This window comes from Portunus trituberculatus, chromosome 35 (assembly GCF_017591435.1).
Source record: "Portunus trituberculatus isolate SZX2019 chromosome 35, ASM1759143v1, whole genome shotgun sequence".
Classification (NCBI taxonomy): Eukaryota; Metazoa; Arthropoda; class Malacostraca; order Decapoda; family Portunidae; genus Portunus; species Portunus trituberculatus.
The window spans coordinates 3,602,604-3,615,103 of record NC_059289.1 but is presented as its reverse complement, the minus strand read 5'-3'; the positions used below and the strand labels follow the sequence as shown (position 1 = coordinate 3,615,103).

Sequence of the window (12,500 nt, the reverse complement as noted above, 5' to 3'; positions counted from 1 at the left end):
CCAGAACAGGCAGCAAAAAAAAGTGCTCTTCAACAATGCAATGACGTGCAGGTCAATACAGCCACACTGCCATTACTTTCTTCTTTGAATATGGACACTAGTACTCCACAAAAATGACCTCAACACTTAAATACTACAGCTGGAAGAGAATGTTTACCTCCCTTTACTTGCATGTGTGAGTGAGTCAGTGAGTGAATTTTCAGTGACATATCTCCACCAGACGACGGTTTATCACACTGTCGAACGTTTCCATGTCAACGTTTCTGTTCCATCCCTTCACTCACCAACAACATCACCAATACTTCCATGTCGCACTGATCCACTTGGAGGTTTTGCTCTAGGACGCTTTTCCAGCCACGTCACCACCACACTACAGTAAAAAAAAAAACATCCAGATACACTTCACTAGAAAATCATAACATATTTGCTTCCGGACGGTCACAAACTAACACCAAGACTCCTCCACTCGTGCTGCGGTGAAGAACATTGCCCTGGATGGCCCCTGCAGGTGTGGATCAGGCCCCGGGCGACACACCTGACACACCTGAGGGCCACGTGTGTACGACTTGGCCAGGGAGAGGAAGGGAGAGGGAAGGAGGGGGCGCACTGAGGGGTCGACGCGCCACCATCTGGTCACGAATTATTTCTCTCACGTGCTGTGCCGATGGAGGGTAGGAAGGAAGGAAGGAGAGGGGGGGAAGGAAAGAAAGAAAAGAGGGAAAACTACTTGAAGGAGGGAAAACTGTGAAATGGGAAAAAAATTGAAGACACGATGTCGGTGAATGTAAATGAGAGAGAGAGAGAGAGAGAGAGAGAGAGAGAGAGAGAGAGAGAGAGAGAGAGAGAGAGAATGGGAGAGAAATGGAAAGCAAACAAACCCACATAATAGGCGAAGAATGTCATTTGAAATCTTTATTCTTGAAATAATAGCCATTGCCCTTGATGCAAAACTCGGATGGAAAGTGAAGATAGACAATGAGAGTTTTTCGAGCTGAGAGAGAGAGAGAGAGAGAGAGAGAGAGAGAGAGAGAGAGAGAGAGAGAGAGAGAGAGAGAGAGAGAGAGAGAGAGAGAGAGAGAGAGAGAGAGAGAGAGAGAGAGAGAGAGTGTGTGTGTGTGTGTGTGTGTGTGTGTGTGTGTGTGTGTGTGTGTGTGTGTGTGTGTGTGTTTGTCAATCAAAATGGAATGAATACCTCACAAAAGGGACTGCATAAATTTGAAAATCAAGTAAAACGAGAAAGAGAGAGGGAGAGAGAGAGAGAGAGAGAGAGAGAGAGAGAGAGAGAGAGAGAGAGAGAGAGAGAGAGAGAGAGAGAGAGAGAGAGAGAGAGAGAGAGAGAGAGATCCCTCAATGCACCTCAGCTTGGAAGACGCAAACATAGCCGGCATAGCACAACAGACTCTCTCTAAGTCTGTTACCTCTGGACAAAGGCTGAGTGGGGCACGGCGCTCCCTGCAGCCCCGCCTTCCCTTCCCCATCCTGCAGATTCTGAGACACTGGCGCGATTCTCTCCTCCACCTGGGCAGGGTAACTAATCACCTCTCTGTGCCAAAAGTGTTCTCATGACACGAGCATTGAGGAGAGATAGAGATAGAGAGTGTTTTCCTATGATGAACTCCAGTGTGCTTCATCTTCCTTTTCCTGCATTGTGTTTACGTTCTAGTATTTTTCCATTGTTTTCTTATGTTTTGGCACCAGGTTAAGTAGGAACAGTAATAATTACCTCTTTCCATTGCTCACTACCACCACCATAACGTCCTGGCTCACTGTAGCAACAGGAACAAACCATCACTGCACTAGTCGATCGTATCCAGATCACATCCGTGGCCGCGTCCAGCCGTCTTGTCTCTCCTCTCTCTCTCTTATCTCTCTCTCCCCCTTAAAGCCTTTCCACTTCACTAACACGCGAGTGCATCAAACGAAACTCAACATCCGCACGAGACGCGGAAAGAGGAGAAAAATAGACGACTTAAAACACTCGCTAAAAAAAAACACATAGAAAAATAGAATACCAGAAAAAAAACATCCTCAGTAGCACATGTCCTCACGTCAGCTGATCAAATGCTGAGTGGTATCAATGACGCAACACACAGACACACACACACACACACACACACACACACACACACACACACACACACACACACATACACATTCACACACGCACACAGACGCACACACACCAAAGACACCGCCGCACTGGGCCGCACCGTCACCTTGTTGGATATAGGAGGCGGTGTGGGCGGCGGGTATAGCGGCGGATTGAACGGCACCCGCAAGACACAGATAGACGCGGCGGGAGAGAGGAACGGAGCCTCCTGAACGCGATGGCGGCCACGAACCAAGTGTGGATGCTGCAGCGTTGCCAGCGAGGGAGAGCGGGAGTCCTGCTGGCTGGTGGGAGGGGCGGGAGAGCGGGAGGCGGGGAGAGAGAGAGAGAGAGAGAGAGAGAGAGAGAGAGAGAGAGAGAGAGAGAGAGAGAGAGAGAGAGAGAGACCATGTGTGGTAGGGTGGAGCCGGATGCGAGGTGTGTGTGTGTGTGTGTGTGTGTGTGTGTGTGTGTGTGTGTGTGTGTGTGTGTGTGTGTGTGTGTGTGTGTGTGTGTGAGTGTAGAGAGAGAGAGAGAGAGAGAGAGAGAGAGAGAGAGAGAGAGAGAGCAATTTGGCAGGGCTGAGAATTGCTATTTGCCTTTGTCAGCGTGTGTGTGTGTATGTGTGTGTGTGTGTGTGTGTGTGTGTGTGTGTGTGTGTGTGTGTGTGTGTGTGTGTGTGTGTGTGTGTGTGTGTGTGTGTGTCTGTGTGCGTGTGTGTGCGTGTGCGTGTGTGCGTGTGCGTGTGCGTGTGTGTTTGGGCGTATGGATGTATGCGAGAGCATGTATGCACATCTGCCGGACATGCATGTTTGTCTGTGTGTGTGTGTGTGTGTGTGTGTGTGTGTGTGTGTGTGTGTGTGTGTGTGTGTGTAAGACTCAAAACACGCAACACTCGGCCCTCTTTAAAGCATACATCGTAAAACACACGGGCAATAAAACACACACGTACGTATACCATTTAATGTCTGTCTCATGTACGTGTGAATGTATGTCGTATATATATGTCTGTATATGTACAATATATGTATAAATGCAAATGTAGGCAGGTGTGTGTGTGTGTGTGTGTGTGTGTGTGTGTGTGTGTGTGTGTGTGTGTGTGTGTGTGTGTGTGTGTGTGTGTCAAGTGAAACGTAAATGCCTTTCTGAAAGTAACCAACGTGCCTTGCTAATGTTACCCTTGAGGGGGAGGAAACAGAGGCAGAGAGGAAGAGAAGGATAAGGAGGAGGAGGAGGAGGAGGATGACGACGACGAATAGGAGAAAAATGTTGGAGAAAAGAATAGGAAACACACACGCAGACAGACAGATAAGCAGACAGACGAATACACACAAAAATAGAAAGAAATGCACCTGTAGACAACACTAATAAAGAAAATTCAATGATTATGACTGGAGAACGGAAGGAAAATATTGTGTGGAAAATATAGAAGCAATTCAAAGTAGATACAAAATATATCAAGAACTGTAAAGTATGGAAATTTGAAAGTGAAAGAAAAATTAGATTAAGATCATGAAAGAGAGAGAGAGAGAGAGAGAGAGAGAGAGAGAGACTGTGTGTGTGCGTGCGTGTGTGTATGTGTATGTGTTACTGTTTGTATGTGCGTGTGCGTGTGCGTGTACGTGTACGTGTATGTGTAAGTGTCCTGTGCGTGTGACTCTCATAGTCAGCTAAGGATTTTTGTAATCAGCAACCTGCAAAAGAGGAGGGAGGCGGTGGCGTAGTGGATAAGGTGGTGAGCGTGGGATCGGGCAGACGTCCACGTGTAGGTTCGAATCCCACCACATACCGCTTTGAAGCTATGCCATTTATCGAGTGGTTTAAAGTTTACCTGCATGTCACCATGGTACCCAAGTTCTAGATGATTACACAAAAGATGTGCTTAGGTAGTGATATGGGCCCTAATATGGGTACCACTATGAATAAAATTGCTTGCGCCACTAATGGGCAGAAGCTTAACTGCGCTTCCCACATATACTCTTCAAGTATGCCTACAGACGCTGTAAGCCATAATATAAAAAAAAAATCTTCCCCACAGACGCTATAGGCCATAACATAAAAAGAATCTTCGTTTATTTACAATTTCATTTTGTACATAAAATTCAACGAAATGTCTTGCAAGGACATCTTCGTACCAGTAATTCTCCTCCCAACCCACACATCCGGAAAGGGAAATGGTACAATGATGTAAAGAAAACCTCCATGGAATTTGAAAGGAAAGTGAAATAGTGTTGAGGTCTGCATCTACTTTTGTCTATGGGGAAGGTATGAGTGCGTGGCGGCTGTGTCAAGTGGAGTGAGTGTGTAGATATAAGAGATGCAATGCTCCCTACCTACTTCTGTATTTCCAACTTCCTATGACCTAACTATATATTTTAAGAGGGAGGTCTTAAAAAATTTAACCCTTTTTTTGGGGCGACTAACTCTCTCGGACCTGCAAGAGAATTGACATCTAAGTGGGTCATTTTTTTCGTTTTTATTGCCCCTGGCCAGTTTTCCTCGCTTGCTTGAAATAATATTGTGGGTCTGGAGGGGTGGTGTGACAGGCTGGACTGGAACTTTCTAGGGAGGCAGCAGTCAATCAGGCTCCAGCTACATTCACCTCACTTTGTTTGTGTACTTCTCTTCAGTGTTTGTGGGTTACTTCATGCAACACTGATCCATGGTTTTGTATTCCCAAGGTGTGTCAGTGACTGTCAGTTCTCGCAGCAAACACAGCCATTCATAGATCGAAGGCATTAGTAAGGAACGTTCGCTCAAGGCTATCTATGTGTGAGTGGAATGACTGTAGTGCAATGTGGAGTCAGGAGGTGGTTTGGATGTCTTTCCTGGAGTTATCAAGTGAGGGGGCAGTCAATACAACGACTATCGGAGTGCTTTGGTCATTGAAAAGAGCCGCACATCTACAAAGTTACCCATTGTACCTTAAATTCCAATGACCATCACCAACAGAGCTCCCGGCACTCCTCATCTCTTCAATATGTCACAGGGAAAAATATGTAAGAGTTGAAAAGATATAATGAAAAATATAGCAAAAAATGATCATAGTGAAGACAATGGTTGTATTATTCACAGTAATGTTTGTGTGGCTTCCCTTTTTGTCATGACAGATGTTCATGTCAGAAAAGCTACGAACCATAAAAAGTCATTCACCACCAAACTAAATGTCTTCTTTTTTTTCCTTTTTACTTATTTTTTTTCAGTCACTATTTTCCATCCTTGTTTTGTCTTTTCATCTATTTAACCTTCTTTTTCATTCCATCTCTCCTTCTTTGTTCTTCCATTCCCTCTCTTTTCTCCGTATCTCCTTCCCTAACCTTCCTTTTCACCCTTTTCCTCTCCCTCTCCTCCCTAATCTTCTTTCCCTTTTTATCTCTTTCGTTAACGTTTTTTCCTTTCATTTTCTTTCATCGTTGCATCTCTACTTGTTTTATTTTTATTCCTTTTCCTCCATCTCTTCTCTAAAATTTTCCTCCAACTCTACATATCTGTCCTTCGTTTCCTTCATTCCTCCATTTCTAAACCTACTTTCCAAACATATCTTCCAACATTACCCATTTTTTCCCTCCGCCTCTCCATCATATCCCTTTTTTCCCTCAACTCCTTCAGTTACCCTTACTTTCCCTCCATCCTTCCATCTCAAACCTTCCTTTCCCTCTCCATTCATATTCAGTCTTTCCTTTCCTCCACACCTCCGTCTCTAACTCTGCCCTTTCCTCCATCACTCCATCTCTCTTCTTCCTCCTCCATCCCTCCGTCAGGCGCCGCAGGAGGGGAGGATCTGCGTTGGGTTAGCGTGCTGGCGATAAGGTAAAGGCGTTAGAACCTGGACACGACGCGGCAGTCCTCGCGGCCACCAAATTTGCGGTGAAAGGAAGTGGCGCCCGTCCGGAAAATATTCGTCGCCTGGTCCGGACGTGATGGACGAGATGAAGAGGAGGAGGAGGACAAGGAGGAGGAAGAGGAAGAGGAGGAGGAGGAAGAGGAGGAGATAGACGAGATTTCTAAGTATTTTTCTAAGCTTTATGATTTATGATGTATTGTCTTCTTAATGTTATTGTTGATTATTTGCATGGTTGAATACGTGAGTGGTAATTGGAAGTGAGCTGTGAAAGTTAGAAGAGGAAGAGCAGGACGAGCAGGAAATAGATTTGGAAGAAAAGAGTGAAAAACAGACACATGCAGATTGAAAGACAGGTAGACAAACAGATACACACAGAAAAAAAAAGAAAAAAATACACCTGTAAAATAAACTGATAAAGAAAATACATTGATTTACTGGAGAAATGGAAGGAAAATATTCAGTGTGGAAAAATATAGATGTAATTCAAAGTAGATACACATATACTGATAAATGTAAAATATGGAAATCAGAAAGTGAAAGAAAAATTAAATTAAGAGAAAATTGAAGAAAGAGAGAGAGAGAGAGAGAGAGAGAGAGAGAGAGAGAGAGAGAGAGAGAGAGAGAGAGAGAGAGAGAGAGAGAGAGAGAGAGATCAAGCAAGCAGAGACAGGAAGGGAACCAGCAAAAAATGTTTATTCATATTCCTGTAGGCGGCACAAGAATTAATACCAAAGTTACGAAAAAGTTAAGACCATTCCAAATATTTTCCGGAAGTTTTGAGATCGTATTCATGCCATTCGTTATCCATTCAGAGAGAGAGAGAGAGAGAGAGAGAGAGATCTTCATGCCATGAATAGTGGTGGTGCTTTGGAGCGGGATGGGGCATCGAGAGGACGACCCCTCCATTAAAAACCAGTTGTCTCCGTTGTGGTGGTGAAAATCACGGGGAACACAGGGTTGGATGCAGAGGTAATTATGAAAAAAAATGATAAGGTATATGATTAAAGACAACCCAATAATGGCGATATAGACATGGAAACTAAGGAATATGATAATATGAGTAAATCTATAATGAATACCATGATTAATAAGAATGATGCTGCTATAGAAACTATACTCGCCGCATCAAGAAATGGCGGGTGGGGCGCGGCAAGGGTATTCCTCCAGTGACGCCATTATCAACCTTTACTTCTTTCTCCAACCCCGCTCAACCTACGTAATCTCTGCCTCTTTCTTTTTCTCTTTGTGTGTCTATATAAATTGGTGTATTTTCGAAATTATTTTCGTAATTATTATAACTTTTGTTCCATATCACCACTGAGGTAAAAATCATAGGGTGTTTTCTGTGTAAAGGTTTCGTTTCTCCCAGTCGTAAACGTGACATATGAGCGGGGCAGGGCGAGATTGCCGCTTCCTTCACCACACCGTCAGTGGAGGAAATCTTGGCGTTACAGACACATGTTCTCGCTACTGCCGGTGATCTGTGGAGACGTGACAACACTGGGGGGGTCCCCGTGGTTTCTACTCCCTATTGGCCATTTCTCACTGAGGCGAGTATAGGAGAGAACAACAAAACAAGACTTTTGATAAGGCTCTCGATAATGAAAATGAAGCAGATCTGCAAACTATTAAAGAGCAAGAAAATAAGACCTCAGGAGATAATGTTATTGATTAAAACATAAAAATTGTTGAAATAGAAGCCGGAAAAAAAACTGATGAAAAAACAATTGATGACAAAATTGGAACAGTTCTGGATATTAAACAACAAGAGAAAAAAACTGTACAGAAAACAGTTGATAATAAGAACGGATCCATATTTGAAATTAAAGAGCTAAAGAATAAACTTCTGGAAAAATAAATGTTGATAAGAACGATATAACAGTTGAAAATAAACAGTATGAAAACAAAAATTTTGAAAAAACAATAGAAACAAAAGAGCAAAACTACGGAGAAAGATACTGATGATCAGAATGGAGCCATTGTTGAAACCAAATACGAAGAGAACAAGACTGTGGGGAAAGCAATTGATAAAAACGGAATCATTTTTTAAACTAAACAACGAGAAAAAAAATATGGGAAAACCCGTTGATGATGAAAATAGAACAGATATAGGAATAAGCAAAAAAAAAAAATATATTACAAAACTTTGACGCAAGAGGTGAGTGAAAGGATCAGAAAAGATAAAACAATTAGTAAAGGACATAAGAATAAAAACATTTGAAAAATCTTCGTCGATAAGAATGAAGCCATTGTTGAAATCATAGAGCAAAGGAACAAAACGGTACAAAACCCTTTGGTGATAACGGAACAGATATTTAATTAAGGAAAGAGCAAAAAAACAAAACTTTGGAGAAAATGGTCGAGAAGAAAGGAAATCATTTGCAAACTAAATAACAGGAGAACACAATCTTGCCAACAATTTCTGGTGCTAAGAATGAAATATTTCTGGAAACTAAACAGCAAAAGAACAAATTGATACTCTCTAGGAATAAAAAGGAAGGGGAAACTGCAGAACCACAGGAGGAAATCTTTATTACCGCAGAACATCATTCACGAGAGCGAAACAGAAACTGAGGGAAATGAATGCGAAAGTGTACAGAACAAATCGGTGAATCTGGAGAACAAAATACTGGAAAATGAAACGACCACGATAGCGATTGAGGAAAAAACTGTAAGTATTCACAAACAAACTGAAGGTCTCAGTAACCAAAGAACTCTTCTGCAAAACCGAACAGAAGGTCTGCAGAAAAAAAAACTCGATGGAAGAGAAAAACAGAAAACTGGGACTGGGAAAAAAGACGATGCGTGTTGAAATCGAATCAGATGCGATGCTAATGGAGAATGTTATTCTAGGACAAACGATGCTGCTTGTGGACGCAGAAGCCGCGGAGTTTGAAAACAAGGCTGCAGGTTTGCAAATGACAAAGAATCTCCACAACAAGGCTAGAGACCTGCAGGACCGAACTCAAAGTCTGCAGGACCAGATTGGAGCTCTACAGAACAAGATGGTGGATTTAAAGAATATGATGGCGAAGCTCTTAAACATGACGATGGATATTGAAGAGCAAACATTAGGTCTGCATAAAGAAGCAATGAATTTGCAGAACAAGGCAATCGACTTTGAAGGCAAGATGACAGGTCATTATAATTGGACTCAAGAGTTGCAGAGCAAGACCACTGAACTGCGGAGCAAACAGTTGGCTTCCATAACGAGGCATCAGGCTTCAAAACGGAAGCTTTCCCTGTAATGATGATATGTTGTCCCCGAGGGAGGAACTCTTAAGACAACAACGCCGGCAACCAAAACAACTATACTACTGTGGAAAGGCAAACTGGTGTGGTGCAGTGTTAGACACCAGAAAGTACACACAGTAACCCATAAGGCGAGCCACAGTGGTGCTGCTGTGACACACACAGATGAAAGAGAGGTCGAGGATATCTGAACAAAGGCTCCTGGTCCCTGTCCTGCAAAGCAATTATCTTTACCTTTCAGAACGGAGTGACTTTATCTTTTCTCGTATGCCTTTGTTTTATTTAGTATTTTAAGTCAAAACAAAAGGTCAGCTTTTCTTTCTGCCTTCATGGATACATGTATTACTTACTATCTTGTAAACCACATAGACACTTCATTTCTGTGTCCTGAACAGCAAACACAGTACTCAGAAAAGCAAACAGAGAAGTGAATGTAACTCACAATAATTAACCCGTCATATTCTAATAATAGCGACCACACGCATAATTTTTCGTGTCATTTTTCGTGTAGTCAACAAGGGGGAGAAATCTTCTAACATTTCTATCCAATTCTTGCACTTGAAAATTGCCTTTAATTCTCTTGAGCAGATCACTTTGATATAATGCAACAGATTTCCTACTCCTCGATATTCCTCTGTTCTTTGTTCTTGTATCTTGTTTCTCTACTTCACCTTCATCCTCATCCTCTTCTCCTCCTTCACCTTCCCTTATAACATTTTCTTCATTTTCTCCCTCTCCTCTCAGATTATCTCCTCTACACTTCTAACCCTTCCTGCCTCCTCTTGCCTCATCTATCAACTCATCCTCTCCCTCTTTCTCATACGGCTCGTAGTCTTCATATCCTCTCTCTCTCTCTCTCTCTCTCTCTCTCTCTCTCTCTCTCTCTCTCTCTCTCTCTCTCTCTCTCTCTCTCTCTCTCTCTCTCTCTCTCTCTCTCTCTCTCTCTCTCTCTCTCTCTCTCTCTCTCTCTCTCTCTCTCTCTCGCTCTTTCGGAATGTATGCATTTATTGATATTTGCTTAATTTTTCATCATTCCTCACTGAACTTGTGTTTTATCACTTAGAAGTGACACTTTTAATGCACACACACACACACACACACACACACACACATTATTATCTCTCAGCTACACAAGAACTGTAGAGGAGGAAGGGAAATTAATGGGAGACGAGAAAAGAAACTGCCTTCGTGATGAATGAAAGAAGACACAGAAAGTAGTTAATGTGAAGAGAAATAGAGGCAGTATGGTCTTCGCGGCCACCAAATTTGCCGTGAAAGAAAGTGGCGGCCGTCCGGAAAATATTCGTCGCTTGGTCCGGACGTGATGGACGAGACGAGGAGGAAGAGGAGGGGAGGAAAAGGAGGAGGAGGATGATGAGGAGGAGGAGAAGGAGGAAGAGGAGATAAAGAGGTTTTTATAAGCATTTTTCTCTGGTTTATGATTCATTATGTATTGTCATGATAATGTTATTGTTAACTTTGTGAATGATTAAATACGTGAGTGGTAATTGGAAGTGAGCTATCATGGTTAAATTCCTCCTCTTCCGTCCTCCTCCTCCTCCTCCTCCTCCTCCTCCTCCTCCTCCTCCTTCTCTTCCTCCTCCTCTTCCTCGTCCTCCTCCTATTCTGTCATCCACCTCCCTACTTAATCGTCCTTCAAATGTCAGAAAAATAAAAGAACAAAATATTTTCCCCAATTTTTTATATACATTTCAATACTCCTTACTTCACTTTTTCTCCTTTTTCCTTTTCTTTCCTCCTCCTGCCGTGGGTACTTTCTTCACCTCCCCCCCTTGCTGTCCTTGTCCTCTACCCTCCCGGCCTGTCCTCCCATCCTATCCTCCCGTCCTATCCTACAGCCCTCGTTCCACTCATCCCCTATCTTCCCTCGCGTTCCTAAAAGCTAGTTTCAAGTTACATGCAAGAAAAAGGCAATACGAAATGGTGCTGTCACATGAAATTTACACACGGTCCGTACACACACACACACACACACACACACACACACACACACACACACACACAAATGCCGGGCGGTTGGTGTGTGCTCCCTTTTCTTTTCTTTTTCATTGATCAACGTTATGTATTAGTCAGAGAGAGAGAGAGAGAGAGAGAGAGAGTGAGTGAGTGTAGCTTTGTTTCATTCCCGTTCGTTGTATGTGGAATCTTTTCTTTTTCTTTCATTGATCAGCGAGAGAGAGAGAGAGAGAGAGAGAGAGAGAGAGAGAGAGAGAGAGAGAGATAATATAGCTTTCCCATCCCTTTGTATCTTTATTTTACTTCATTTACTTTCAAATACAAGTGAATCTAAAAAATATATTCCTTAGGTAACTCTTCGAAATACCCTTTCTTTACTTTAGAATACAAATAAAGTCAACAGGTACAGCATAGGCACGTTCAGTACAGCCACTCATAAGTTGACCACAGACGCCCATCAGCCCAAATCGCACATCAATCTTCTCAACACAAGGCAAACGTTCATTTCAGTCTATTTTTTTTTTTTCGCATTTTTTTCAAGCCCCTCGTAGATTTTCACTGGGTATAAGAAAACAACCTGGATCTACGTAGCGTAATCATTAATCCATTGCGAAAGTTAATCTCAATCACACAGACGTATTATTTATCTTTATTTCATCGTTATTATTTTTTTCTTAAGTATGCATCACAAGGTCAACTTTTTCTTTCCTTGAGTCATGCGTCGGTCGGTCAACTCTCTCTCCCTCTCTCTCTCTTTCTCTCTCTCTCTCTCTCTCTCTCTCTCTCTCTCTCTCTCTCTCTCTTTCTCTCTTTCTCTCTCTCTCTTGTCCGCGCTGCCTCGGTGCGTGGAGAGGTCGATGTATTTTTAGGAGCGAGGCGGTGAGTCTTGCCTGTGAGAGTCACCCGCGTGGAAATTGTCCCTTTGAAACCCGCCTAGAGGAAGACCAGGAGGAAGAGAGGGAGGAGAAAAATAAATGATAATAGAGAAAGAGAGAAAGAGAATGCGTCTTCAAGTCAATGTATTTATAGGATTAGCTTCAAGGCATGTGGTTCTCAGAAATTTACTCCTTCCTCAGTCTGTTAGAAGTTGACATATGAACAATAAAGAATGAGGTAAATAATGTAAGGATAGAAAATGTTAAAGATTTTACTTAATCTCTTTAATTTACCTTGAGATTTGTGTACGATCAGACCATTTTATTGACATTAGGAAGGGTCTATGGAAGTCAGGAGATTAATAGCCACAGTCTTCACTCTTTCAAGTCCCCACATAAGGTTCTGAAGCTGTATAAAGTCACCAAATAGAAAGCAGAATGAATAGGGAAGAGCATCATGGTC

General features: G+C 42.6%; 1 protein-coding gene across 11 annotated transcripts in view; it reads right to left on the bottom strand.

Annotated features, from left to right (window-relative positions):
- LOC123513073 (mechanosensory protein 2-like) overlaps window positions 1-12,500 on the bottom strand; it is a 738,351-nt gene that overhangs the window by 668,966 nt on the left and 56,885 nt on the right. For 2 of the 11 annotated variants that reach the window (XM_045269923.1, XM_045269924.1), the window contains exon 1: window positions 2,217-2,347. The exons of 8 other annotated variants lie outside the window; for them this stretch is intronic. The gene's annotated coding sequence lies outside the window, so the exon portion shown is untranslated. Of the gene's footprint in view, window positions 1-2,216; window positions 2,348-12,500 lie in introns of those variants that run through there. One more of the 11 variants, XM_045269927.1, reaches the window with a different exon arrangement.